The 27,007-nt window shown below is 43.1% G+C and overlaps 1 protein-coding gene across 9 annotated transcripts in view; it reads left to right on the forward strand.

Annotated features, from left to right (window-relative positions):
- The first annotated feature begins 1,097 nt into the window (after positions 1-1,097).
- RHOBTB1 (Rho related BTB domain containing 1) overlaps positions 1,098-27,007 on the forward strand; it is a 69,542-nt gene continuing 43,632 nt past the window's right edge. For 2 of the 9 annotated variants that reach the window (XR_013824418.1, XM_079901062.1), the window contains exons 1-2: positions 1,692-1,972; positions 4,023-4,073. The gene's annotated coding sequence lies outside the window, so the exon portion shown is untranslated. The other 7 variants (XM_079901063.1, XM_079901069.1, XM_079901064.1 and 4 more) reach the window with 7 other exon arrangements.

Below are 27,007 nucleotides of genomic sequence, written 5' to 3' on the forward strand. Positions count from 1 at the left end.
TCACCCCCTCATATATCTGTGTTGAAGTTCTTAGAGTAGACGCCCATACTTGACTTTTCATTATCCTCTTCTCTGGGTATCAAAGATTAGGGACTAATAATTCCATTCCCAACAGATAGTTCAGTGAGGATGGCTTAAACAAAGCAGGTTGCCCTTAATAACCTTCCTTGTAAAAACACTGACTATCACTATATTCTGGGGTCTCTGGGAAATTCAGAGAGCACCAGGCAAGACTTGGTCCCCAAAGGGAATATAAACTAGTGAGGAAGAGTAGGAATATCCAATGTAGTAAAACTCATCTGGGGAGCCTACGAAGGGAGAGCAAGTATTCCATCTGGGAATCTGAAGATGGTTTCTTGGAAGAAACTGAGGGAGAGAGGGGTATGTTCGCATGTATAATTTTTTTCTAATGTTCTGTTTCTTGAGGGATAACACAAAGAGACAGCCTTTGCAATAGAATGTGGGTCCCTCTTTCCCAGCCCTGCAAACCGTCAGGAACCCATTAGCTGAGAACTCCTTGAGGACATTGTTGCCATCTTTGTATCCCCAGCCCTTAGTACACAGACAGCCTTCTCGGTGAAGGTTTATTAAAGGAACAAGCCCCTTAAGGTAGCTGAACACATCAATACCTTTATCTCCTAATCTCCTGTTTATAAGCTGGGAATAAGGAGGTTTAAAACACAGTAATTTTAATAGGCTGACTGAAAGCACGTTGAGGGCCGGCACCAGGTTGGTTGTGTTCGCTGTCACCTCCTTAGAGCTTGACAGGGTACCTGACACACTGTATGTAGACACTAAATAAGTACCTTTTACGTGCGTGCATGAAAACTGCCCCTGGTCCTGTCCTCAAAGCTCAAAGTCAGCCTGGAAGAGTAAGAAAGAGTTCACGAGGAAGGACGGACTGTCGTGGGCATCCAAGAATTTTGACAACCCACGAGCGGCCAGAATCAATTTCACTTCCTCACTCAGCCATTTGTAGGCGGTTGTAAATCGCCTACTTACTCGGGGGGCAGCCCGTGTGACCTTACCGCCCCCTGCGGGGACCCCCACGAGCCAAGTCACAGAGGAAGGTAACCCAGAGGGGGGAGCCGGCCAACACGTGCAGCGCCCAGGGGAGGAGCAGGCTGGGCTAACGCAGCCCTTAGTCAGCAGCTGGGCTCGGTTTTGAAACAAAAGCCCATGTCCTCCCTCGGAGTCCGCGGCCGGTCAGCTCCTTGGGGGAAGAAAACCATGCCGCCCAGCCGGTTAGTGGCCCAACTTACTTTTCCGGAGCCTGGGACAAAGGGCCAGCAGTTGTACGGGAATGGGTGGAGTGCTGGGGACAGAGGACGGGGTGGGGTGGAGGTGGGGGGGGGGGGCTGGTCGTCCTGCCCCTCCCCGCCTGGCCGCTAGCGAGTGGGGCTGGGGTCTGCCAGGTACTGCGCACGTCAGCCCCGGGCAGTCCGCCTCCGAGGCCGGGCCCCCCCGGGTCCGCGTCAAGCGGAGGCACCTTTGCAACCCGCGCCCCAGCGCACAGACACACCAGGCCCCGGTTTCATGAATGAAATCCAACCGTGTGGCTATAAATAGCCGCGAAGGCTGCTAACGTCACGGAGCGAGCGGCGGCCGCCAAGGCGGCGGAGCTGGGTGCCGAGCGCTCTGTTCCGCCCGGCCGGCCAGCCAGCCTGAGAGCCGGGTGGGGGCGGGAGGAAAAGGGGAGGGCTGGGGGGCGGCGGCGGAAAGGGGCGAGCCCCTCCGGCCCGGCACCGGGAAGAGCGGCCGCGGCGCCGGGCGAGCCCGGGAGGCGAGGCAGTGCCATGCTGCCTTTGTGCAAAGTTGGGCGGCGGGCGGCGCGCCGCGCGCAGGGGCCCCGCACACCCGCGACCGCGCGCAGTCGTGGCTGCTGCTGAGTGGCGGGGGCCAGCGCCCCCCCCGCCCCCCGCTCCCCCAGCCCTTGAAGGCGGAGAGAGCTGGCGTCTCGCTCGGCTTCAGGGTAGGTTCTGTGTCGTGAGTGCGCTATGCTGTGAAACTTCTCCGAGCGGCCGCCGCGGAGCCTCGCTCCACCCGCCCCGGCCCCGGCGGGTGGCCTGTGGGAGCCCCGGGCCGCGCGCCACGCGGCGGGCAGCGTCCCGAGCGAGAGTCGTGGGACCGAGCTGCTCTGGGAGCCGCCCTCGCCTGTCTCGCGAGGCCGGGAGCCCCGCCATCAGAGGCAAGCAGAAGAGATTCCTAGGAGCGCCCGTCCAGCCGCACCCCTAACTTGGAGCTGAGAAAATGCACAACAGGCACCCTTTGCAGGCGGGCGGGGCGGGGTGCCGCGCAGACCAGAGGGCTCTTTTCCTTGGAAGGACGGTGGTGGGACTGCAGAGGGGGATACCCGAGCCCCTTGGGCTCTTGCACCCCCCTGACCGGTCAGCCCAGAGTTCGGCGCTCCCCACCACCAGCCGGTGTCCATGGAGTCTGTTGTGAGTTGCTGTGACAACAGTAGGAGCTGCCATGAGGGGCTGGCAAAACACCTTACCTCTGCGCGCTCAGCTTTCGGGGAGAAAAACGGGGGGTGGGGATATGCAGACAGGGAATCCAACCCCTACTACAGAAGACGAAGTGGAAGGAAGGCCCAGCTATGTAAAAATGGACCACCCGATCCTACTGTCGCTCTGCCGTTTCTACCCTCAGCAGTATCAAACATCTCAACCGAGGAGCAGTGTCAATATTTAGACTTGGAGGAGCCAGAAACTTAGAGGGGAGCGCCAGGCGCAGGGTTCTGACTTGGTTTTGCACGTCAGCACACGAGCGGTGCCTTTTCGAGCTGACTGCACACGTTTGCTGGGGTTGGGGGCGGGGAAAGGTACGAAGATCGGTATATACACAAAGGCACCCAGACCTAGGAAGACCTAGGAAGTTAAGACCAGAGGAGTCGCCTTGACTTTGAACTTCCCCCAACCCGTGCTGTTCACGCAGCTCTGTTGAACCCCAGCCAGACGCTCAGCTTGAGGTTTCACTAGTTTGGGGCTCCCCACCACCAACCGGGGCAGTGCTGCATATTCTACACCGTATTGTGGATCCTCTCTAAGCTGCAGAAGTATGTTATCAGTAGTTTTCATCTCTGTATAACTGTGCTCTCACTATCAGCAGATATAAATAGCCAATAGGCTGTGTGTGCAGCAAACGCTAGGCTTTTCTAAACATACAGATAAGTTTGTTTAAAAACACTCTTCAGAAATTTGGAGTTATATTTCATTTCCGGTAACTCTGTAGATGCCCAAGAGGGCCAGTGATTGCTAGAAAAGAAACACAAGCTCTTTTCAATGTAAATAATGTCTACACACCGCTCCGCAGGTGAAGTGGGCAGCAAATTATTATTCAACTGGGTTTCCTCTGAGATACCTGGATTGTATTTGGACGTATTCGTGGGAAGGGGATTTAACTTGTTCATCCCAGCGTGGAAGACTTTGAAAACTCAGTCGGAAGCAGTGAAATCATAGTACTCTAAGCTTGCCCCATTGATTGTTGTTTTGAGAGGAGCGTAAATTTAAGTGCATAGGGGCTATTGTGATCACAGAGGTGAAAATAGAAACATAGGTAGTTTGATGTCACTGGCACAACAGCATAACTTATTAACTATACAAATGTAATCAAATAGTAAAAACCAGAATCATTTGGACTTTTACTTATGATAATATGGTCCAAAAAATGCTATTTTGGAAGAATAGCGTGTCCACTTCGTTGACTTCCATATTGTTAAATGCCTGTAAGGTTTTCCTTGTTCCTATTCCTGAGTTTGTGGTTACATGCTTTATTCTGTATCATCCCCAAAGGCTCAGAAACAGACTTTCAGAAATGCTGCAGAAAGTTAACCTAGCCATTTCAGGAGGTATATGACCCCAAGAAATGCCATTTTAACACCGACACTTGGCAGAAGTAAAGCAGATTCTGCCCTTTTGGGGGGAAAAAAAGGAAAACAATGTATGTTTAAAATGTCAGTGGCTCCCCATGTGCTCCTAGCAAGCAGTAGGATTTATAAAGTATTTCTCTCTTTTGTGTAGGTAAGTCCAGCTGTGAGCAGGGTGCTCTGTTCTTCACTTCCAGCAAGCCAGGTCAGTGTTCTTTGTGCAAACCCATGACCATAAATTGCTGACATCCTGTGTCTAATTCTGAGCATGCATTTCAGAACAAGTTTCTTAGTCATCTGTCTTAAAACGGTTCGTCTTTGTCATGTTTTTATTGACTCAATTATGAATATCACAATTTCAGTGATTATTAAAATTATTCTATTTACTCTGAGCAAAGTGGTACTAAAATGGGCCTTGAATCAGTATGTTCTTTCAAGACTTTTCATTTTCACTTTGGGGATCCAAGTGGCGCCAAAATAGCTGAAGATACTGGGGATTTGGGTGCTTGATAATTAAGATTTTACATCTATGCTAATCTTAGCGCTCTAAAGCTGAAAGAAAATTGATACAGTAATACTTGACATTTTTGAGCGTGAACCGAAGTTCAGGTAACGTGCCGCATTCTTTATACTATGTTCTCAATCTGCATCAAAAAAATCCCTGTTAGGTGTAACTACTCCCTTGGTCGCCAATGGACAGGTGAGGAATTGAAAGGTCAGAGAGGTTAGGTAATAGGTTCAATTCCTGCTTCTCTAGTAAATGGAAGAAATAATATTTTTTTTCAAGTGCTGTCTTACTCCAAAACCTAAATTCTCTAATTGGAAAAATCTTATCTCCAGTAGAGAAACTGGGACCACGAAAGGTTAAGCGACTTGCCTGAGATAACTTGGTAATTACAGCTTATGTAGTAACATTCAGTGGCACAGCTGTTACAAAAGAATAAATTCCATTCTCTTAAGTATTGTAAAACAGCAAAATATTAAGTATTCATATGTACTTTCTGGCATGGCCCTGTCAAAAATTTAAGAAAGTTTTTACCATGGGGTCTCTGGTTTTAAGGATCTCACAAACAGATTTAAAAGACAAGATATTAAACATTCATGTAGGAAAAGTGAGAAAATAAATCAAGATCATACATGCCAGAAGTTTGAACTGAGGGTCAATGGTACATTTACGAGAAGTTCAGCATTTTCCACCCTGTGGGACTACTTTGCAGTTCTATGTATGCATGGAAAAGAATTTCCAAGCACATTTTTGTCAGGATAGATAATAAAAGGGTGAGAGATTGAAGAAAGACAGAATGTAGAATTTCAAACCAAGAGGGAGACATGCGTTCATTTAGAACTGCTAAATTACAGTATCTCAAACTCAAGGTGTTATTGCTTCAAAAGCGTTGAAACAAAATTGTGAGCTGTCTGAATCTTCACAGCATCAATGAGAAAGCATTACCATTTGGCATACCAGATTCCTTCTGAAACCTCAGTTTGTCTGATATGTGCCACGTAGATAGATTTGGATACCTAATAGTTAAATACCAGCTAAAGTTCTGAAAATGGCCAGTATTTAAAGATTAAGCAGGACATTTTCAGTTTTTGCCGGAGTTGACAACCGTCTCCTTCCCCCCTTTCATACTCCCCTCCTACTTTTTGTAGAATAATTTGTAACAGTTGTTAATCCTTCTCAGAGGGTATTATATAAAGGGATAATAAAAAATGAAATGGGGAATAGATTACTAGAGAAAGCTTTACTATATCATCTTTTTTAATGTACTGAAAAACCCCAACCCAAGCTAATAACCCTAAAAGCTTAATTAGTTAAGAGATACTTTTAAGCATTTAAGGGGTTGTTATAAGCTGTCCTATTACACCTTTGTCCTGTAAAAGTTGTTATATAGTGTATCATTACAAAATAGATCATAAGAGCACTGTTAGACTGGGAAGATCCCATTACAGGTTAAGGCCTCATTATCAACTGATATTTGCTTAGCTATGACCATGGTATGTCGTAAATTATCCGTATAACAGCTATAAACCTATAATTACTTAAAGAGTAAAATTATACTCTGAATCATATGATGTTAGCACCGAAAGAAGCTTCAGAATGAGCATGGTATCTCTAGTAGTAATTTAATTAGCAATCATTTGTTTGCTTTTTTGAACTTCAGAGACTTTGGTTAATATACTTGACTTATCTTAAAACACGCCTGGAAATATTTGACACTTTACTGTGTTTTTTTGCTCAGGAAATTTACCTGTAGAAAACAGGAATTTTTTCTTTAACCTTTCTATTGGTCTTCCTTTTAGAAAACAGGCAGTTCAACCTCATTATGTGAAGGATGGGGTTCAAAGAGTACAGGCAATTGGAATCTGGTTCTTGTGTTCATCTTCTTTTGTTCACCCAGGCTTCCCACCAACCTGGCAACACCAAAGCAAAATTTGGATGGGGAAGGAAACATAAGTCACAAAAAGTGTGGCGTTTGTAGAAAGGGGGAGGGGGTGGGAGAGTGTTTGAGTGCCGGGGGAGGGGATGGGGAAAGGGAGAGCTTTGGCAGGGGGGGCAAGAAGCAGTCACTCAAACAGATGGGATGTGCATGGATTGGTTATTGACATGTCAGCATCAAAATTGTTCGGTTTTTTTGGTGGGGCTTATAAGCAAAGTCAAGTCACCTCCTCCTAGAATCTTTTGTTCTTTGTGCGCATTGGGCTGAAACTGGGAAATAGGCAAAAAAAAAAAAAAAAAAGCCACTAAAACGAAATGTGGGTCTGACAGGCACTCTTTCCAGATGTCCCAGGACACTCCTGTCTTCAGACACTCCCTCAGCTGTCCTGTCAAATACATCAGCATTTCTCTTATAAGGTTTTATCCACTGAGGGTGAATTAGAAGGTTTTACAAAGAAAGAAAGAGATGGATGCACGTAGGTCCAGAAGAAGCATGATTACATTTCTCCACTCTGCACCTGAGTTTGTTATTGCATAGACACAGATGAATGGCAAGTTCCCAGTGCTAATGAGGTACAGTCTCAGGCTCCATCCCTCTGTGGAGAAGTTTCCTCTGAATTGTTACCCAGTGGTAGTCCAGACCCCTAATGACCACTGGAATAACAATAACCAGTACTTATTATGCTCCTACTAGATGCCAGACACTTTACTGCATTACAGCTAATATTCATTATTAATTCCAATTTTACAGAAGCCTAAGGGAAACTCAGATATGTTAACTCAGAGAACTAATTAGAGGTAGAGCTTGGATTTGTACCCAGATCTAAGAACTTGAATATATATTTGTTTTAAATATATCCTGGGGGGGGGGGAAACACTTTAAAAACATTAAATTCCAGGTTATTCTTGCAGATGGTAGAGTACAGGAGTTAAGTAATTATTCTTGTAGGGTTTTTTGAATTTTGGGGTTTTTTTTGTTTTGTTTTGTTTTATATTTGGTAACTTGAACCACACAGCAGTCTTGTCTGGACAGACTTGTTAACTCTTCAGGTCATTTCTAATATATTTTGATGGAAGTCACAATTGTAAGCAGTTGAGTCATGGAGGGTTGAATCATGGACCCAGAAAGGTTCTTAAGGATACTTAATCCAACCTCATGTAGGTGAAAAAAATCTGCCACCCGGAGAAGCAATGTAACTCACCACTCTTGCAGTTCATAAGTGGCACAGCTGGAACTGAACCCAGGTTTCCAAGGCCCAGCCCAGGGCTCAGTTCTATTACATAACACTGCCTGAAACGTGCCAAGTCTTCAGAAGCCTCCAACTTAGCCCAAATTACAGCTATCAAGTTTGAAATACATCTGAAACCTAATATACAGCCAGAAGTGGGTGATAAGAGGATTCCAGCAATGTAAAGATAAGGTGGGTTCTAGGAGAAGCCTCACTTATCTTCACTGACACCAATATAGACCAGTCTTGCCTCGTCTTCGAACCATAACAGCTCCATACTCTTGATCCCTTCCAAGCTGTCTCTGTTGAGATACCTGTTTTCATCAAGTATGGAGCTTTTTTATTTTGTCTCTGGAGTTCTGGCTTTTTATTAACTGTGTGATGTGGGTGACATACTTCTTTGAACCTTATTTTGCTCGTCTGTAAAATGCTAACAGTATCACCTCTGTCAGAGGGTTATGAGGATGCTATGAAGTCACACATGTTAAACAGATAGTAGGTGCTCAATAAGGGTGAGTTCTCTTCCTAGCCATGCTAAGGTATCTTAAGGGAAAATGTTATAACACGTAAGGGCATTCATGTCGTTTTGCTGCTAAATGTTCTTCAGTCATCTGAAGTCTGATATTGCAAGGGATGATTACAGTGACCTTTTTTCTTGGGTGAAAATGGGCCCAATCGTGTCTCAGTACCAGCGGCGTCTCTGAGTACCAGTGGCGTGGGCACGCCTGGGTACAATTACATTTGTCTTCTTCACGGTCTAGGGTTGCCAGGGCTTACTTGAATTATTTTATTGCTTCGGTTTCTGCCTCAGACTAATACCAAGCTCCTCTTGGAGATCTGTGGCTCTCATTTCCTTCCAGACACTGTTTAAGTATCTAACGTGTTTTCCACATAGACCTTTGCATCTCAAAGTATCCACTATGTTTTCAGCCAAATAACTAAGAAATATTTCCAGAGAATAGTGTTGCCAGTAAAACAATTTTGCTTTCAATTTCAAAACATGTGAGAGCTTCCTCCCATCATTTCAATTAACTCCAGTATTGAATCTTTCCTGTGCATTGGCCCTGTCTTTTCTCTTTGCCCTGGGTTGCCGACTGCTTTATTGACTGGGAAATTCATAAGCACTACAATTTCCCTCTTTCACCCTCAGCACTTGATAGCTACCCTGGCCTAAATTACATCTCTGGGAAGTGTTTCATCACACTCCTCTCTCCAGCTACCACACTTTGTCATGTGGCCCTTGCTGCCCTGCTTTGGGTTTTAGGAACCAAGCCTTTGGCAATGTGTCCTAGTCATCATATACATGCAGGAAAGCTACTGATAACGATTATTTTCTTACTTGTACTTTTCCCCCTGTTTTTGACATTAAGAATCCAAGTGGCCTAGAATGGCCTTTATTTTCCTAGTGGCTCAGTTTCCCTTTTCAGTATTTGACAGATGTGACAAATGGCAAGATGTATGTCCTTTTCTTCAGGCTTCGGTGTAGCAATTCGTTGTTTTCCCCAGTGCTGTGGCTCAACTGGTGCGAGATGCTTACAGATCACCAACTGATCGGTTATACAAGTTTCAGTTCATACTAAGAAGTTTATTTTTAAAGCAGTGCTTTAAAGCAGTGCTTCTCAAACTTTAATGTACATACCCATCACCTAGGCATTTCGATAAAAAGCAGATTCTGATTCAGAAGTTCTAGGATGAGACCTGAGATGATGCGTTTCCCAGGGGCTCCTCACTGATGCCAGCGCTACTGGTCCGAGGACCACATTTTGAGTAGTGAAATATACTGTACTCTCTAAAGTATAGTCATTACTCTATCTGATGCTGAAACTCACGCCTGGGAGGCTGTAAGGCTCCCATCTTATTTTGTTTGCTTCTTTCTTAAATTCTAATAGAGAGTCATGGAATCTTAAACTTGAAAGGGATATGCTGGTAGCTCAACCAGCACTCTGGGGAAAAAAGGAACGCATTTATGTGCATACATAAGTTGATTAAAAATTTTGCTGACAAAGGATGTGTGTAGCATACAATTTATAAATAATAATAAAATAAAGAATACTCTTTGTTGTGAACTCCATCTAGCTAATTGGTTAGTCTCACAAAACACTTGTTGCTTTTTGAGAACTCACCTGTGGTACAACTGATGAGTGTAATTCCCATATAAACGTTGTCTGATACTTTCCCTTATGTTAATGAGTAAGATAAAAGTGAAATAACGAAGACATATATCAGAACTGTACGCATTCATCAAAGATATGGGGGCTTCCCTGGTGGCTCAGTGGTTGAGAGTCTGCCTACCGATGCAGGGGACACGGGTTCGTGCCCCGGTCCGGGTAGATCCCACATGCCACGGAGCGGCTGGGCCCGTGAGCCATGGCCGCTGAGCCTGTGCGTCCAGAGCCTGTGCTCCGCAACGGGAGAGGCCACAACAGTGAGAGGCCCGCGTACCGCAAAAAAAAAGATATGAATGGAAAAAAAAAAAAAAAGATATGAATGACTGCTGAACCAGATAATAGCTTTTAAATATAATAAGATATTTCCTTAAATGTACTGTTCATAATGTAACAGCTAAACACATTACACACTTTTAAGTTTCATCTGCATTATTAACATTTTAAAATCACTTTCTTAAGACAATCAACAGAACAAGAAAGCAAACCCTGATGTGAAGCGGTTGCCAGTTTCACTGGTATAAATACTCCCATCATGGCCAATTTGAAGCCATCATTGTGACTGAGCTGGAATTGGAAAGAGATGGTACAGTAGCACACCGTTATATAGCCTTTCCACCATACAGATAAAATGTGCACAGATAACCTCAAAATATAGATAACAGTAAAATAAATACAAAGGGGTGAGTTCTGAGTATTTAGTACCTTTGTCTTTAGTATACTTTATTGAATTGAAACTTTATCTACTTTACTTTTCAATACTGACCCTATTTTAACAGGTTTGCAAAAGTCCTGAACATTTAACAGTTGGTTCGTGGGCTCGTAGAGGCTGGCTCCAGCGCACCACTGGACCTGGATCATCTGGTCCCGGTGATTCTCAGCCTTTGCTGTACACTGGAATACCCCCAGGAATTTACAACCTACAGCTTTAGGAAATTCATGTCAGGGCCCAGGACTCTGGATTTTTTAAACATTTTTATTGAACTGTATCTTATTTCAAGAAAAATACACAAATCATAAGTATATAACTTAAAGAATTAATCACAAACTGACCACACACCTTCACCTAATCTAACTAACACCTGAATATAGAAACAGAACATCACCAGCGCCCAGAATCTCTTCTTAAGCCTCTATTCAATCACTACCCAATTGAGCCAACCACTGCCTTGACTTCTAATACCAGGGATTAGTTTTGCCTGGTTGTGAACTTTTATATAAATGCAATCTCTTTTGTGTCTGGCCTCTTCCCCTCAATATTATGTTTGGAAGATTCATTATAATATATGCAGCCGTAGTTCATCCATTGTTTTTTAAAGAAGCTCTTCAGTTTTATCTTTTTTTAAATTTTTATTTTATCTATTTATTTGGCCGCACCAGGTCTTAGTTGCGGCACGTGGGATCTTTGTTGCGGCATGCGGGCTCTTAGTTGCAGCATGCATGTGGGATCTAGTTCCCCGTCCAGGGATCGAACCCGGGCCCCTGCATTGGGAATGTGGAGTCTTACCCACTGGACCAGCAGGGAAGTCCCAGTTCATCCATTTTTAGTGCTGTATAATATTCCATTGTGTGAACAGGCCTCAATTTATTATTTCTATATCCATCATACTGTCGACGGTTTGTTTCCAGTTGTTGACTATCACAAGTAGTGCTACCAAGGACATTCTTGCGCAGGCGGCAGTATTTGAAACGAAACAAATTCCCCCAGTGATTCGAATGAGCAGCTGATTTCTTGACTGCCTCCTCTATCATTTCCCCTCCTGTCTTTTATTTCTCATATGATGTGACCGAAGCTATTGCTTCTTTCGTGTGAATGTACTTTTAACACCTTAGGCCGTGAAGCTGTGTGCTTCCATTCATTACAGCACGTTCTCCTGGCTCTTTTCAATATAGGTTCACCAACACCCCCCTTTCATCAAGACATCTGCTCTTGTGCACTCTAAATAGAGAGGCGATTTGGCCTCACATCAATAGCACGGAGGAATATTAGACATGGTAGAGATGGAGCCAAGGCTAAATCTGGCAGCCGAGCGTTAAGGCTCCTGGAAAGAGGCTTCAAGGAAGGGAAATTGTTTCCCTTTGTGTGTATCAAACCAAAATCAACGGCAAACCTTTGGAATATTTCCGATTCTAAATTTTTCAAAATTGATTTATTTGAAGTAGACCAGGGACTCTCTTCTGACACGAGAACTGACATCTCTCGAAGTCTCATGATTTGATCTGGAGAGAGTACAGAAGGAGGTGTTCCCGTGGGCTTGTTCTACACCTCGTGTGCAGCCGGTGTAGCCCTGCTGCGTTGTTCTAGGCTGAGTGGCTGTGTAATTTGTGCCTTTGGGCCTATTGAGATATTAGTTCCTTTGATAGAAGTCAAGGGAGCTGAATGACCAGGAGCTCCAAGATGATGCTGTTGATGGAGTAGGATGGGTGCTCAGAATGGAAAGAAAGGTGCCAACAGCAGCAAGGCTGTTTCCTGCCATATGAAAGGCAATGTCACTTACAGCTTTCGTGATACGCAGAGAAAAAGTAAAGAATAGACACTAATTCCACTTAATGAAAGAAGAATGTATTCCCACACACATAAATATCATAGTCCCTGGTTTTCCTACCTCCCCAACCTCACTTTTTTGTAAAATGTCTTTGTTATAAAATAACACATGTTCATTATAGAAAAGATGGAATATGTATGTAGATAAGAAAAAAAGAAAAATTAAATCAGTTATAATCCCAGTTGGCATTAATATTTTAATGTATCTCTATCCCAAATATTTTTGTGTATATTTAGGTACATAATTTTTTTTAGGTACGTGATTTTTAAGGAATGGTGTTACTCATGAACCTCTAACTGAAATAATAAATGTACTCCTATAACATATTTTTAACTGCTATATACTCTCCCATTATATGGACACTTTTTAAAAATCCCTCCCCTGTGGTTGGATTTCTAAAATTGTTTCCAATATTTTGTTTCCACAGTAATATGATGAACACTCCTTTAATGGAATCTTTTTGTAATCCTAAATAGTTTTTTAGGAGTAAAGTCTTATAACTGGATGAAAGTTATGGACATTTTAAAGTCTTTTGAATGCCAGTGGCACTCCAAAATAATGATACCATCTTCCACTCCCACTAACAGTGCCTCATCCTGCTTTTAAATAATGTACAATCTTTCATGTAATAATTCCTACCTAGAGTTGGAGGGTATAAGAACATGTTCTGAAAATACTAGCTAGAATCCACACGTTGCTGGCAGCCAATAACCTCGAATAAAATAAGAGATTTTTAAGGTTTTTGTCTACCAGCATTTTTGTGTTTCTGGTCTAATGTTGCTAAGAAATCCTGGGGGGCAGGTGGTGGTGGGGGAATAGTTTTCTTCATTTGCCTGAATGAGAGCATAAGCTAATCCTAACCGACACGTTATAGTCTCATCAATGATTAAATGCAATTGTTTGATTGTCATCATATCTGAAGGTTTCGCAGCAGGTGGTCTTTCTGGTGCTTCAGACGCTAACCCAAGTGACATCTTTAGAGAATACTTGGAATGAACAATTTATGACAGAGGACTATAGAGACTTCTCTATACAAGGACGGATTTTTAAGGGCATCTAGTCTGCAGACTTGATATGAGCTTTCTCAGATGAGCACTTTGACATCTCTTTAAAGACTTGACCAATATTTTAATTATCAATTCTTGACAAAGCTTCCTGATCCAGCCTTTGGCTAAGGCTCACCCATATGAGGACTACAGGCCCTCTGAAAACAATGTGTCCTTTGTTGCTTATATATATTTTTGACTTTAAAAAAGGATATTGAAGTATAACATGCATAGAGAAATGTGTCTAGATCACAAGTGTACAGTTTGATGAATTTTTGCAAACGGAACATACGTCTGTAACCAACACCTAGATCAAGAACCCCACTTCTGGTCACCACCCCACTGCACCGTCAGTATGTCTGAACCGCTTCAAATTTTATGTCCTGGGTAAGTCACTCATTTACAGAATTTGATTTTTGACTGAAGCCTTCCTTAATATGAACTAGCTGCAGTCAGCTTTGATCAAACTATCTCCCTTGTAACTGAGAATATGTAGAATCTGCCTTTCCGAGTAAAAATTATAACATTAAATTCATGCACTGAGTGCGCAATATTTATGTGTTTGTGATTTGCAGGTATACAAATACACAAGAGGCATACAAACGAATTTGGAACTTTTTTTCTTAATGAATATAAAGCTGATTATACTACATTATCCAACTTAAAAAAATCTTAACTACAATTGATTGCCACAGAATAGTTCATGGGCTAAGTTCCCAACAATTTCTTAAAATTGCTCATTTTCGTTACCATAAATATTCCCTTTAAACACTCAAAATTTAAAAGCCAAGAATTTTTCATCTCTTTGAGATAGAATCGTATATTAAATATCCTGGTTGTCCACAGCTGTCTCTTTTGGCTCAATTGCTATGTCTGATATTCAGCAAGATATCATTTAGGTCCCTATGTTCTTTTTTTTTTTTTTGCGCTACGCGGGCCTCTCACTGTTGTGGCCTCTCCCGTTGCAGAGCACAGGCTCCGGACGCACAGGCTCAGCGGCCATGGCTCACGGGCCCAGCCGCTCCGCGGCATGTGGGATCTTCCCAGACCGGGGCACGAACCCGTGTCCCCTGCATCGGTAGGCGGACTCTCAACCACTGTGCCACCAGGGAAGCCCTAGGTTCCTATGTTCTTTTTAGTTGAGAGGTTGAGTCAGAAAAAAACAGGTTTAATAGGCTCACTATGCTTTTTAAATACATGATTTTGAAAAATAATTTATCATCAAAAATCATTTTTTATTATTACTGGAGTGTACCAGTGTACTCTTAGTAGAATTAACAATCAAGGGTTATGCTTATGTACTCATTACTTTTTTTAAAATAGTTTTCCCATTATGGAAGTAATACATCTAAGAATATTATTCAGCCAATAAAAAGGAATGAGGTACTAATACATGCTACAACATGGATGAACTTGAAAACATTATGCTAAGTAGAAGAAGACAGACACAAAAGGCCATCTCTCGTATGGTTCCATTTATAAGAAATGTCCAGAGTAGGAAAGTCCATAGCAACAGAAAGTAAATTAATGGTTTCCAGAGCTGGAGGGAGGAGGGAACAAGAATGTCTGCTAATGGGCACAGGGTTTCTTTTAGGGATGATGAAAATGTTTTAGAATTAGATAGTGGGAATAGGTGTACAACTTTGTGAATATAACTAAAAAAAAACCTGAATTGCACACTTTAAAAGGGTGAGTTTTATGGCATGTGAATTTTATCACAGTTTACCAAAAAGAGGTAATATATTTTCACTGTAGAAAATTTGGAAACTACAGGAAAGCAGAAAACTGGCAACAAGTTACAGCCCCATGATCCAGCCACAATCACTGGCATCTGTTTAGTGTACTTCCTTCCAATTTATTTTCCATGTATTGTTGCAGGAGGAGGAGACTGGTATTGTTGCCCTTTAGATGGCAAGGGCACAATTTATTAAATTTTAAGTATTCACTTATCAAAACCCACCCATCTCTTCCCCTCCAAACTAAGGGCGAGTCCCCAAGGAAGATCAGTTCGTTGGCTGAGGGGAATGCACGTGAGAGAGGCAGAGAGCCATGGCCAGCCCTGTGAGAGGGGATGAAGCAACACCTGAAGGGAAAAGCTCTAGGGTCCCGAGAGGCAAAAAGACAGGTTTGAGCAGTTGCCATGGAGGCAGAACTCTTCAGGGAAACATCCCAAAGAGACTTTTTAGAAGTTTCGCTGCAAGATGCCTGATATATTATGTGAACCACATCTCTCTATTCTTCAATACCTGTATTGTTTTCAAGGCTTTCTAAAAGTCACATTTTTGTCCCTTTTAGATGTGTCACTGTGGTAAGGTGGTACTTAGAGGGAGAGAACAAGGAGGCTTGATTTTATTCGAGTTACACATATTCGTTTTATGTAGTTTTTGTCAACTATATTTCAGATGACTCTCCTGCACTTTCCCCTCCGTAGTGATACATTAGCACTTCTCTCAGTTACTGCAAACTTAATGTAAACATAATTTTAAATAATGATAATCTTAACAGATCAGACTTACTGAATGTTCTCTTGATGGCTGGCATAGTGATTAAAATATTTTACAAGCATTATCTAATTTCATCTTCACAACAACCATTGAGGGAAGTCATTATCCCCAGTTTACAGACGAGGAAATAGAGGCTTAGAAAGATTAAGTAATTTGCCCAAGATCACATACCAAGTACCTTAAATAATTATCCCCCGACTTATCATAGACAAGTGGTTTGCGATTTTTCCTTATTCTTAATAAAGATGTGATAAATATATTTGCTTTTAAAACATTTTCCAGTTATAAAGTTCTTAGATGGGTATTTTTCAAGTTTCCAAGTGGTTGAGTTTCTTGGTTGCTGTCATAAAACCTTTCCTCTTAACTTTTTCATTTCTTTCTTTGTGGCTAGAGAATTTGGTTGCTATAACTTATGTTTTGAAGGATATTTGTCTTTATGATCAGTCCATATGTAGTCAACTTTTATAAATGTGCCAAGAACACTTGAAAGCACTCTCTTATAGATTTTTTTTAAATGTGGGTTATCTATTAACTTAATGCCACTTTTTATGCTACTCAAGCCCTCCGTGTGTTGTATTTCACTGTTGCTTTCTTCATCTGATGGTGATTCTGATTATTCATCTCATGGCAGGTATTTGCATTAATTTCTCTTTTTACTTATAGAATTTGTCTTCCTTTTTATTACGTGCCTTTTAATCTATCAAGGGTCATTATTACTGCTATGCTTCTACTATGAATTGCTCTTTTTTGCCTTCTAATTATCTTTTACAGATAATTTTTCTATATAAATTTGACACCAAAGGCTAAATAACTGTAGGCTGGTCTTATATTCTCGACTGGTTCTGGTTTCCACAGTTCTTTGAAACTGAAATGTCCATTTTTTTCATTTTTAGTTATCTCTGAGTGTTTTGGCAAGTATCTTTGAGCAGTTTAATTCCTTAAAGACATTTGAGGTTTTGCCCCCAAGTCTTTTTTTTTTTTTAGTAATGCAGATGACTTTTTTTTTTGGTCTGCATTGGGTCTTAGTTGCGGTACACGGGATCTTTCATTGCAGCGTGTGGTCTTCTCTCTAGTTGTGGCGTGTGGGTTTTCTCTCTCTAGTTGAGGTGCGTGAGCTCAGTAGCTGTGGCTCATGGGCTTAGTTGTCCCACGGCATGTGGCATGTGGGATCTTAGTTCCCCGACCAGGGATCGAACCCACGTCCCCTGCATTGGAAGGCGGATTCTTTACCACTAGACCACCAGGGAAGTCCCACCCCCTGAGTCTTTAATATCCAAAAATAACTTTATGTTGCCTTCACACCACTATTAATTTGACCTGATTCACAAATTTGTTATTATATCCTTTTCCTTTGAAAGCTCTGTGGTTTCTACTGCATTAAAATAATGTGTTGGTGAAGTATATGGTCATCTGTATTATCCTTTCTTGATAGAAATGTTTTTCGCCATTAGTTTTAGAAGATGTTTTGCTAAGATACTTACAGGATTATTATACAATTATTTTTTGCTGAAAAATGTATAGCTTTGGAGTCTTCTTATCTTCTCCTTCTTTTTCTCCCCACTACATCCTCCTTTTAGTACTGGGAAAAATTTGTTCTATTAAATCACATTTTGCAACCTTATTTCTTCAAGAGCCCTACTATCTATGGGATTGCTTTTCAACAGCCTCTTACCTGATATCTTCCGTTACATCATTTTCAGAGGGCCTTATTTCTGGATTTAGAGTTCCTCATGTTTGCCCTCTACCTCACGAATTCATTTTACTACATTTTCAAGACTGCTATTGACTGTTGCCAGTATAGTTTTGAATTTGGCTGACTCATATTCCATTTATACATGGCCTTTACTTACCATGTTCTGTTGCCTACTTATAGCCTCATCTGCTGTTAGTATACCTGCATTATCTTCTTCTGCGTGATCAAGTACATGGATAGGATTTTTTTCTTATGTTTCTTAGAGCATATCTACTTCAGTAGAAGAATTTTCTCTATGTCTTTAGCTAATTTCTTGTACTTTTTTTTATTAATTTTAATTGGAGTATAGTTGATTTACAATGTTGTGTTAGTTCCTGCTGTATAGAAAAGTGAATCAGTTATCCACATACATATATCCACTCTTTTTTTTTTTTTTTTTTGGCTGCGTTGCGTCTTCGTTGCTGCACACGGGCTTTCTCTATTTGCGGTGCGCAGGCTTCTCACTGCAGTGGCTTCTCTTGTTGCAGAGCACAGGCTCTAGGCACACGGGCTTCAGTAGTTGCAGCATGTGGGCTCAGTAGCTGTGGCTCGTGGCCTCTAGAGCGCAGGCTCAGAAGTTGTGGCACACGGGCTTAGTTGCTCCACAGCATGTGGGATCTTCCCGGACCAGGGATCGAACCCGTGTCCCCTGCATTGGTAGGTAGATTCTTAACCACTGTGCCACCAGGGAAGTCCCTCCACTCTTTTTTAGATTCTTTTCCCATATAGGTCCTTACAGAGTACTGAGTAGAGTTCCCTGTGCTATACCGTAGGTTCTTATTAGTTATCTATTTTGTATATAGTAGTGTGTACATGTCAATCCCAATCTCCCAATTTATCCTTCCCCCCCACTTTCCCCTTTGGTAACCATAAGTTTCTTCTCTACATCTGTGACTCTATTTCTGTTTTGCAAATAGGTTCATTTGTACCATTTTTTTAGATTCCACATATAATAAGCAATATAATATGATATTTGTCTTTCTCTGTTTGACTTACTTCATTCAATATGAGAATCTCTAGGTCCATCCACGTCGCTGGAAATGTCATTATTTCATTCTTTTTTATGGCTGAGTAGTATTCCATGGTGTATATGTACCACATCTTCTTTATCCATTCCTCCATTGATGGACATTTAGGTTGCTTCCACGTCCTGGCTATTGTAAATAGTGCCGCAATGAACGCTGGGGTGCATGTATTTTTTTGTGTCCGGGTTTTTAATAGACCATATGTTGAATGGTCACTGTTTAGTCCATCCATATAAAAAAGGATTTATGCTGGCCAAGGATTGAAGTATATTTACATTCCAAATGCTTGGAATAACCTTAGGCTTTCGGGGACCAAGGCAGGGCTCTGTAGAGATCCAGGAACCCACCCAGTCCCCAGCGGACAAGCAAAGCTATTCAGTTTGGTTCGGGTTGAGAGGACTTAGGAGGGTGAGATAAGGACCAACGTGCACCACAGAGGATATACCGACGTCCAGCCTCGTACGCCCTCACCGCACTCCCTCTGGCGTCAACATCGCAAGCTCAGTCTCTTCTGTTTGCAGTGTCAAAGCGGAAACAGCCTGGCGGGGCCAGCTGAAGGAAGCAAAAACCCGTCTCCTCCATGCTCGGTGCTGTCTGCCCGGCCCAGCCTCAGGATGGGGCAATGACAGCAGCCTGCCGGCGTCCTAATGGCTCTCCAGCGGCTCCACAATCTCCTCTTTCCACCCTGTCCCAGTGAGTCCAGCTCGTATCACTCCAGATCACAGGCATCTGTGGCAAAGAGCCTCCTGCTTCCCTCCAGGCCAACTCTTCTCCCCGTGGAAAAGAGTGACCTTCTCATTTGGCTCCATGGAAGTGAACTGGGTGGAGATCTTTGCAGTTTCTGGTGAATGGATACTTCTTACTCTTAGTTTCTAGTACTGTTTTGGAGTCTGCTGTCTGTACAGAATAAGGTTAATTTTAGTGAGACATGGGTAGAGGGGGGTCCAAGGCATCTGTGCTTTCATGGCTAACTTGCCTTAAGTCCAGCTAATTGCCTTTTGTGATGTGGCTCTTGTAGGCATAGACTGAACTCTGTCTTCCAGACTCATGTTCGTATCAGTTATGAATCTTTCTCCCTATGTAGTGGATGCCTCCCTTTTCCTCTTCTTTTTCAGCCAAGCAGTGAAGAGAGTTGGGAATCCCTTGAATTAGGATGTCAAAGTCTAAAAGTGGATGAGAACTTTATACGTCCCTTATACATAAATATTATCAAGATTCATAAATTGGCTATAGGCACTAGAGCACAGTGAAAGACCACATTCCTTTATTTTTCTAAATCAGGTCCAGCCCGAAGCCACTCTTATCTGCCTATATCGGGGCTCCTCTGCCTTCCCGTTTGGTGGAGGGGCCTGGACCTTGGTCCGTGGTGGTTCCCATGGTTACTGATGCTCTTCCTGCTGGGGGAGCCATGGCTGGTGCACTGCCATCTGTCAGAGACAGCTCTCATGATGGGCCACACAGATGTCCCTCAACGTGTTCCTCTGCAGGCTTGGCAACATGCCGCAGCTTTCGAGGCCATGGGCTTAATTATCAGTCACCAGAGACGGCCGAGCGCCAGGTCTCTGCCAGCCCCAGGTGGAAGGTTTCCTAAGGAAGGTGGAATGACCGTGCTGTATATGCAAGTGAACGGATATTTACGGCAAGCCACATACGGCCAAGGCACCATGAAAGGATCTGAGGATTTAAAGGTGCATAACAGTCTATGTTGTCAAAAGTGCATAATCTTGGTGAGCCTAACTGTGAATATTACAAAACAAGAATTTGATAAATACCCTAGGAGACAGGATAAAGGGAGAACGTGCTAAGTGCTTCTTGTTCCAAAATGAACTTGAATGTGTCTGCTTTGCTCCATCTCTGCTGATTCCACCCTGGTCCCAGCCGCCACCCTTTCCCTCCTGGAGAACTTAGGAGCCTCCTAGCTGGGCCTCGGCCACTGCTCAGAATCCCCCCACATGCTCTCCACACGGCAGTCTCGGTGAAACCAATGATCCTTTAAAAAAAAAGCAAGTCAGAACCTGTTATTCCTCTGCTGAAAACACCTCAGTGGCTTCTCACTTCACTGAGAATAACATCGAGACTCCTGACCGTGGCCTAAAAGGCCGTGTGTGACCTGGCCCCTTCCTGCCTTGCAGCCCTCTCTTGCCCCCATTCCCTACACTTGAGCTTTTCCCACCCGCTTCGTTCCCATCTCGTGACGGGGCCCTTCTCATTCTTCAGAGAGCAGGGAAATGGAGCCTCCTCGTGGAGACCTCCCACCCATCATTTCCTCTCATAACCCCTTTCGTTCTTCCTCAGGGAGCTTATCAAACGTACAGTTATGTCCCCAGGTTTAGTGGTCCCTCCCCACCTGACTGTGAGGGTCCCTGAGGGCCAGCACCACCCCGGGCCTGTCTGCTGCTGTCCGCCTGTAGGCCTGGCACTCACTAAGTGCAGCCTCTGTTTCTTTAACTATGACAGCCCGAGTCCTAAGAACTATTTCGGCGGATGGATCAGGGGCACGAGAAAGGGCATTTGAGCAGAAATAATGGCACAGTCAACATCAAAGGCGAGGTTACCTGGCATGTTTGTAGGCGTGTAGCCCACACTTTACTTATGGTGGTTTTGAAACCTACCCTGGAATTTGTATGCACCTGTTAAACTGTTTCTGATTTGTTGTTTTTCACTGAGACAGCATGTATTAAGGGCAGTGGATAGACAGAAGGAGAAGTCTATTTCGAATCCTGGCCCACCCTCCCCACTGACACTGAGTTTTTAAAAAGGAAGGAACGTGATCTGGTGTAGGTCTTCACAGGGCTCTGCTGAGAACGAGTGAATGTTTCTAAAAGTGTCCCTGTATTATCTGTATTCCTGGACTTCTCTGCAGTGCTTTTTCTGTTACTTAATCTCTTTTTTGTTTTGATCACAACTTTCAATTGAAAAAATATTGTTGCTCTGAATGATGAAAGGCAGTATTATCCTGGAGATATATTTCGGTGAAGTTTTGATTTAGGGAAGCCCAGCGCAGCCCAGCCCAGCCCAGCCCCGACTGTCTCTTTCCCCAGGTCTGGACCCATTCTCCATTCCAGCTGAGATGTTTATATAATGCATAAGGCAGCTCCTGCCTGACTAGGACTGGTGATTAAGAGCTCAGGATAATGAAATCTGCACAGTTGAAACTTGGCTGTTGGCTATAGTTATTATGCAACTCTTAACATTTCCCTTTTGTTCCGGCCAATAATATAAAATTCTCAGTTTTTCTTTCAAAGTTAACTCTTCAAAGACGCTGAAATTTGTTCCACTAGTATTTTTAATGACCAAGTTAAATTATTTCTTAACGTTCAGAGTATATGCTTTTCTAAAGGACAAGAAAGTTTAGTGGCTGTGCAAGAGCCCTGTTCAAACTGTTCGTAACAGCCGAATGGAGCTTAAAGTACAAAGGCCCCTCTATGGGCCTTAGATTTCTGTCTTTAAGCAGACTGCTCACCTGGCCTTGACTGCAGTAGCAAATATAACAAAAGATACGGAAAAAGTGACAGTAAGAGGCGGCATATTCCGAGAGTGGGGTGATGCGGAGGAATTAGGAGATGCTCAGTGAGGCATCTTAGACAAGTGATAAATCTTTCCTTGCCACCCGCTCTAATGTCTGAATTTCTAGTGTTAGAAGAGATCTGCACCCTTACCTGAATTCAGATAGTGGCCCTATCTTAATGTGCACCCACCTGGGACAAGCGGAAACATCTAGAGTTTTATAAGCCATGGTGCCTCTGAATTATTCAGTTATGGAGACAAGACTCTGACGGTCACCTAGCTGTCGTGTGACTGAGGAAGCAAACGTGCCTGAGACGTCCTGAGAACCTGTTTCTTAAGAGAACAGGACAGCACAAAGGCCATCATCTCAAGGACTGAAGGTGGGTGTGGGGAACCATCACAGGAAGGAACATGCTTTGAAAAGCAGCCTAGGGCAGCTAGGGTCATGTTGGGTTCCATCACTGTTTTGCCCATGGTTTGCCCAGGAGTATATTAGGGACCCATGACACAGCTTTATAGAAGAGGGGCATCGTATGCTCATATATTCCAAGCACTTCCGTATATACTAGTACCCCAGAAACAGCTGATGATTCATTCAGTGAACAAGACGGGCACTTTGAAGTTACAGCTGCAGGGAAAAAAATTAAAAGGTCACAGACCACCATTCAGTGATTTGCTAATATAAGAAAAAATGAGTGAGAGAGAGAGGAAGAGAAAGAGAGTATCTATGTTTTTGACTGCTTCTCCTAAAACCATTTATTGGTACAGAGGAGCAAGTAATTTAGTCTGTGGGGAGGTGGGGCAATTATGAAAGCTTTTTAGAGGACGTATTATCTGAATAAGATTTTAGGGAATGAATAGAATTCACCAGGCAGATGAAGAATTGCGGAGGTACACACAACGTTTAGAATTTTTTTTTTTTTTTGCCGTGCAGCACGTGGGATCTTAGCTCCCTGACCAGGGCTGGACCGCGCACCCCCTGCATGGGGAGTGCGGAGTCTTAATCCGTGGGCCGCCAGGGAAGTCCCCAGTGTTTAGAATTTTGAAAGCCATTTTGTGCGGCTCAAGCAAGCTGTGTTAGTTTCCTACTGCTGCTGTAACAAGGTACCCAAAGTTAAATGTCTTAAACCAACAGATGTATTATCTTATAGTTCTGGAGGTCAGAAGCCTGAAACGGGTGTCACCGGGGTAAAAATCAAGGTGTTGCCAGGCTGTGTTCCTGCTGGAGGCCCCAGGGGAGAATCTGCTTCCCTACCTGTCCCAGCTCCCAGAGGTTACCTGCATTTCTTGGTTTAGGGCCCTTCCCTCTATCTTCAGAGTCGTCCTTTATTTCTCTCCGACTCTGACCTTCTGCCTCCTTCTTGCCTCCTTCTTCCACATGTAAAGGACTCTTGTGATTACACTGGGCCTACTCAGATAATCCAGGATAATCTCTTTATAGTAAAGTCAGCTGGTTAGCAACCTCAGTCCCATTTGCTACCTAATTCCCGCATGCCATGTAACAGAACATATTCACAGGTCCCAGAGATTCGAACATGGACATCTTCGAGGGACCATTGTTTTGCCTACTGCACAGCGCAGTGCAAGAAGTTGAGGGTGACGGTGTAGATAAGCGTTGGCATGATTCCTCAACCCTAGGTAGAAAAGATCATCCAAGAGGGGCCTATCCTCTGATATGGAAATGTATATATTATTTTTTAATGGAGGAGTCGAGGTTCTGGAGATTTTCCCAAAGAATAATGTGTATGTTTCAATTAACTATCGCTCTGAAACAAACCACCCCAAAACTTGGTGGCCTAAAGCAACAGTTTATTATTTCTTAGGATTCTGTAGGTTGGCTGGGTGATTCCTCAGCTGGTTTCAGCCGGTTCACTCATAAAACAACATTCAGCTGGAGGGTTGGCCGGCCTAGAGGATTCAAGATGGCCTCCCATTATGTGGCATTTGGTGATGGCCATCGGGCCGGACTGCCTCGGTTTTCCTCACTGAATCCTCATCTTCTGCTGGGCGGGCTTCAGAGGACAGCCTTGAGGTTGCTCCAGTAGCACGAAGGTGGAGCTGCGGGGCCTGTGGAGGCCTTCATTCCGGAACTCACACAGCGTCACATTCACCACATTCTTTTGGGTTGGGCCAGGAAGTCACTCACATTCAAGAGGAAGGGAAATAGATTCCATCTCCTGATGGGAGTCGCTGCCGTGGCCATATTTCACCCAGCACTGGGCTGTAAAGACAGGATTTTTTTGCTCTTAGAGTAGGATTTTGGCATTGGAGATTTCAGAGGTAAAATGTTTCTGAAGGACAGCGATATCCAGCACACGGCCAAAAGGTACGAATAGCTCCAGTACGGTGTGGTGAATGTCACTGGCACTGAAGAGGCAAAGAAGCTCTGAGGCTTGGGTGTGGGGTGCGTCATCCTGTGGACGCAGCAAGAAGACTGAGTTGGTGGTGGATGTGCAGGAGCGACGTGAAGTCCAGTAGATGGCAGTAATAATGGCGGGGGCAGATATGGGATAACCAAGCAGATGGCGTAACCTGAGAGCTAGAAGATCGGGACCACGCTGTTCTAAGCCGGCCTTGTGGAGGGCACCGGTACCCAGAGCAGCGGCCTCCCTGCACCTCACCAAGTCCTTCACTTCCCAACCTCCACAATATCTTGTTCACTTACCAGTTTTTTTTTTAATTGAAGTATAGCTGATTTACACTGCTGTGTTAGTTTCAGGTATACAGCACAGTGATTCAGTTATGCATACATATATGTTCTTTTTCAGATTCTCTTCCATTATAGGTTATTACAAGATATTGAATATAGTTCCCTGTGCTATACAGTAGGACCTTGTTGTTTCTTTTATATACAGTAGTGTGTATCTGTTAATCCCAAACTCCTAATTTATCCCTCCCCCTCCCTTTCTCCTTTGGTAGCCATAAGTTTGTTTTCTATGTCTGTGAGTCTGTTTCTGTTTCATAAATAAGTTCATTTGTAACATTTTTTACATTCTGCATATAAATGATGTCATGAAACTTGTCTTTCTCTGACTTACTTCACTTAGTAAGATAATCTCTAGGTCCATCCATGTTGCTGCAAATGTCATTATTTCATTCATTTTTTATGGCTTAGTAATATTCCATTGTATATATATACCATGTCTTCTTTATCCGTTCCTCTGTTAGTAGACATTTAGGTTGCTTCCATGTCTTGGCTATTGTAAATGGTGCTGCTATGAACACTGGGGTGCATGTATCTTTTCAAATTACAGTTTTCATCTTTTCGAGATATGTGCCCAGAATAGGGATTGCTGGATCATATGGTAACTCTCTTTTGTTTTTTAAGGAACCTTCATACTGCTCTCCCTAGTGGCTGCACCAATTTACATTCCCACCAACAGTGTAGGAGGGCTCCCTTTTCTTCACACCCTCTCCAGCATTTATTGTTTGTAGACTTTTTGATGATGGCCACTCTGACCAGTGTGAGGTGATACCTCATTGTAGTTTTGATTTGCATTTTTCTAATAATTAGTGATGTTGAGCGTCTTCTCGTGTGCCTGTTGGCCATCTGTATGTCTTCTTTAGAGAAATGTCTGTTTAGGTCTTCTGCCCATTTTTGGATTGGGTTGTTTGTTTTTTTTGATATTGAGTTGTATGAGCTGTTTGTATATTTTGGAAATTAGTCCCTTGTCAGTTGCATCGTTTGCAAATATTTTCTCCCATTCCGTAGGTTGTCTTTCTGTTTTGTACGGTTTCCTTTGCTGTGCAAAAGCTTGTAAGTTAGTTTAGGCTCCTTTGGTTTATTTTTGCTTGTATTTCTTTTGTCTTGGGAAACTGCCCTAAGAAAACATTGCTACGATTTATGTCAGAGAATGTTTTGCCTACGTTCTCTTCTAGGAGTTTTATGGTGTCATGTCTTATATTTAAGTCTTTAAGCCGTTTTGAGTTTACTTTTGTGTACCATGTGAGGGAGTGTTCTAACTTCACTGATTTACATGCGGCTCTCCAGCCTTCCCAACACCACTTGTCTTTTCTCCATTGTATATTCTTGCCTGCTTTGTCATAGATTAACTGAGCCTAAGTGTGTGGGTTTATTTTTGGGCTCTCTATTCTGTTCCATCGATCCGTATGTCTGGTTTTGTGCCAATACCATGCTGCTTTGATTCTGAAGTCTGAGAAGGTTATGCCTCCAGCTTTGTTCTTTTTCCTCAGGATTGTTTTGGCAATTCTGGGTCTTTTGTGCTTCCATATAAAGTTTAGGATTATTTGTTCTAGTTCTGTGGAAAATTTGACGTGGATTGCATTAAATTTGTACATTGCTTTGGGTAGTATGGCCATTTTAACAATATTAATTCTGCCAACCACCATATGACCCAGCAATCCCACTACTGAGCATATACCCTGAGAAAACCATAATTCAAAAGGACACATGTACCCCAATGTTCATTGCCCCACTATTTACAAGAGTCAGGACATGGAAACTACCTAAACGTCCAACAACAGATGAATGGATAAAGAAGATGTGATACATATACACAATGGAATATTACTCAGCTGTAACAAGGAACGAAATTGGCTCATTTGTAGAGATGTGGAGGGACCCAGAGTCTGTCATACAGAATGAAGTAAGCCAGAAAGAGAAAAACAAATATCGTATATTAACATATACATGTGAAATGTAGAAAAATGGTACAGGTGAACCTATTTGCAGGGTAGGAATAGAGACGTAGATGTACAGAACGGACATGTGGACACAGGGAGGGAAGGGGAGGGTGGGATGAACTGGGAGATTAGGATTGACATATATACACTACCATGCGTAAAATAGCTAGCGGGAACATGCTGTAAAGCACAGGAAGCTCAGCTTGGTGCTCTGTGATGAACTGGATGGGTGGGATGGGAGGTGGGGAAGGACGTGCAAGAGGGAGGGGATATAGGTATGTATATAGCTGATTCATTGTAC

The sequence above is a fragment of the Stenella coeruleoalba genome, assembly GCF_951394435.1.
Source record: "Stenella coeruleoalba genome assembly, chromosome: 16".
Classification (NCBI taxonomy): Eukaryota; Metazoa; Chordata; class Mammalia; order Artiodactyla; family Delphinidae; genus Stenella; species Stenella coeruleoalba.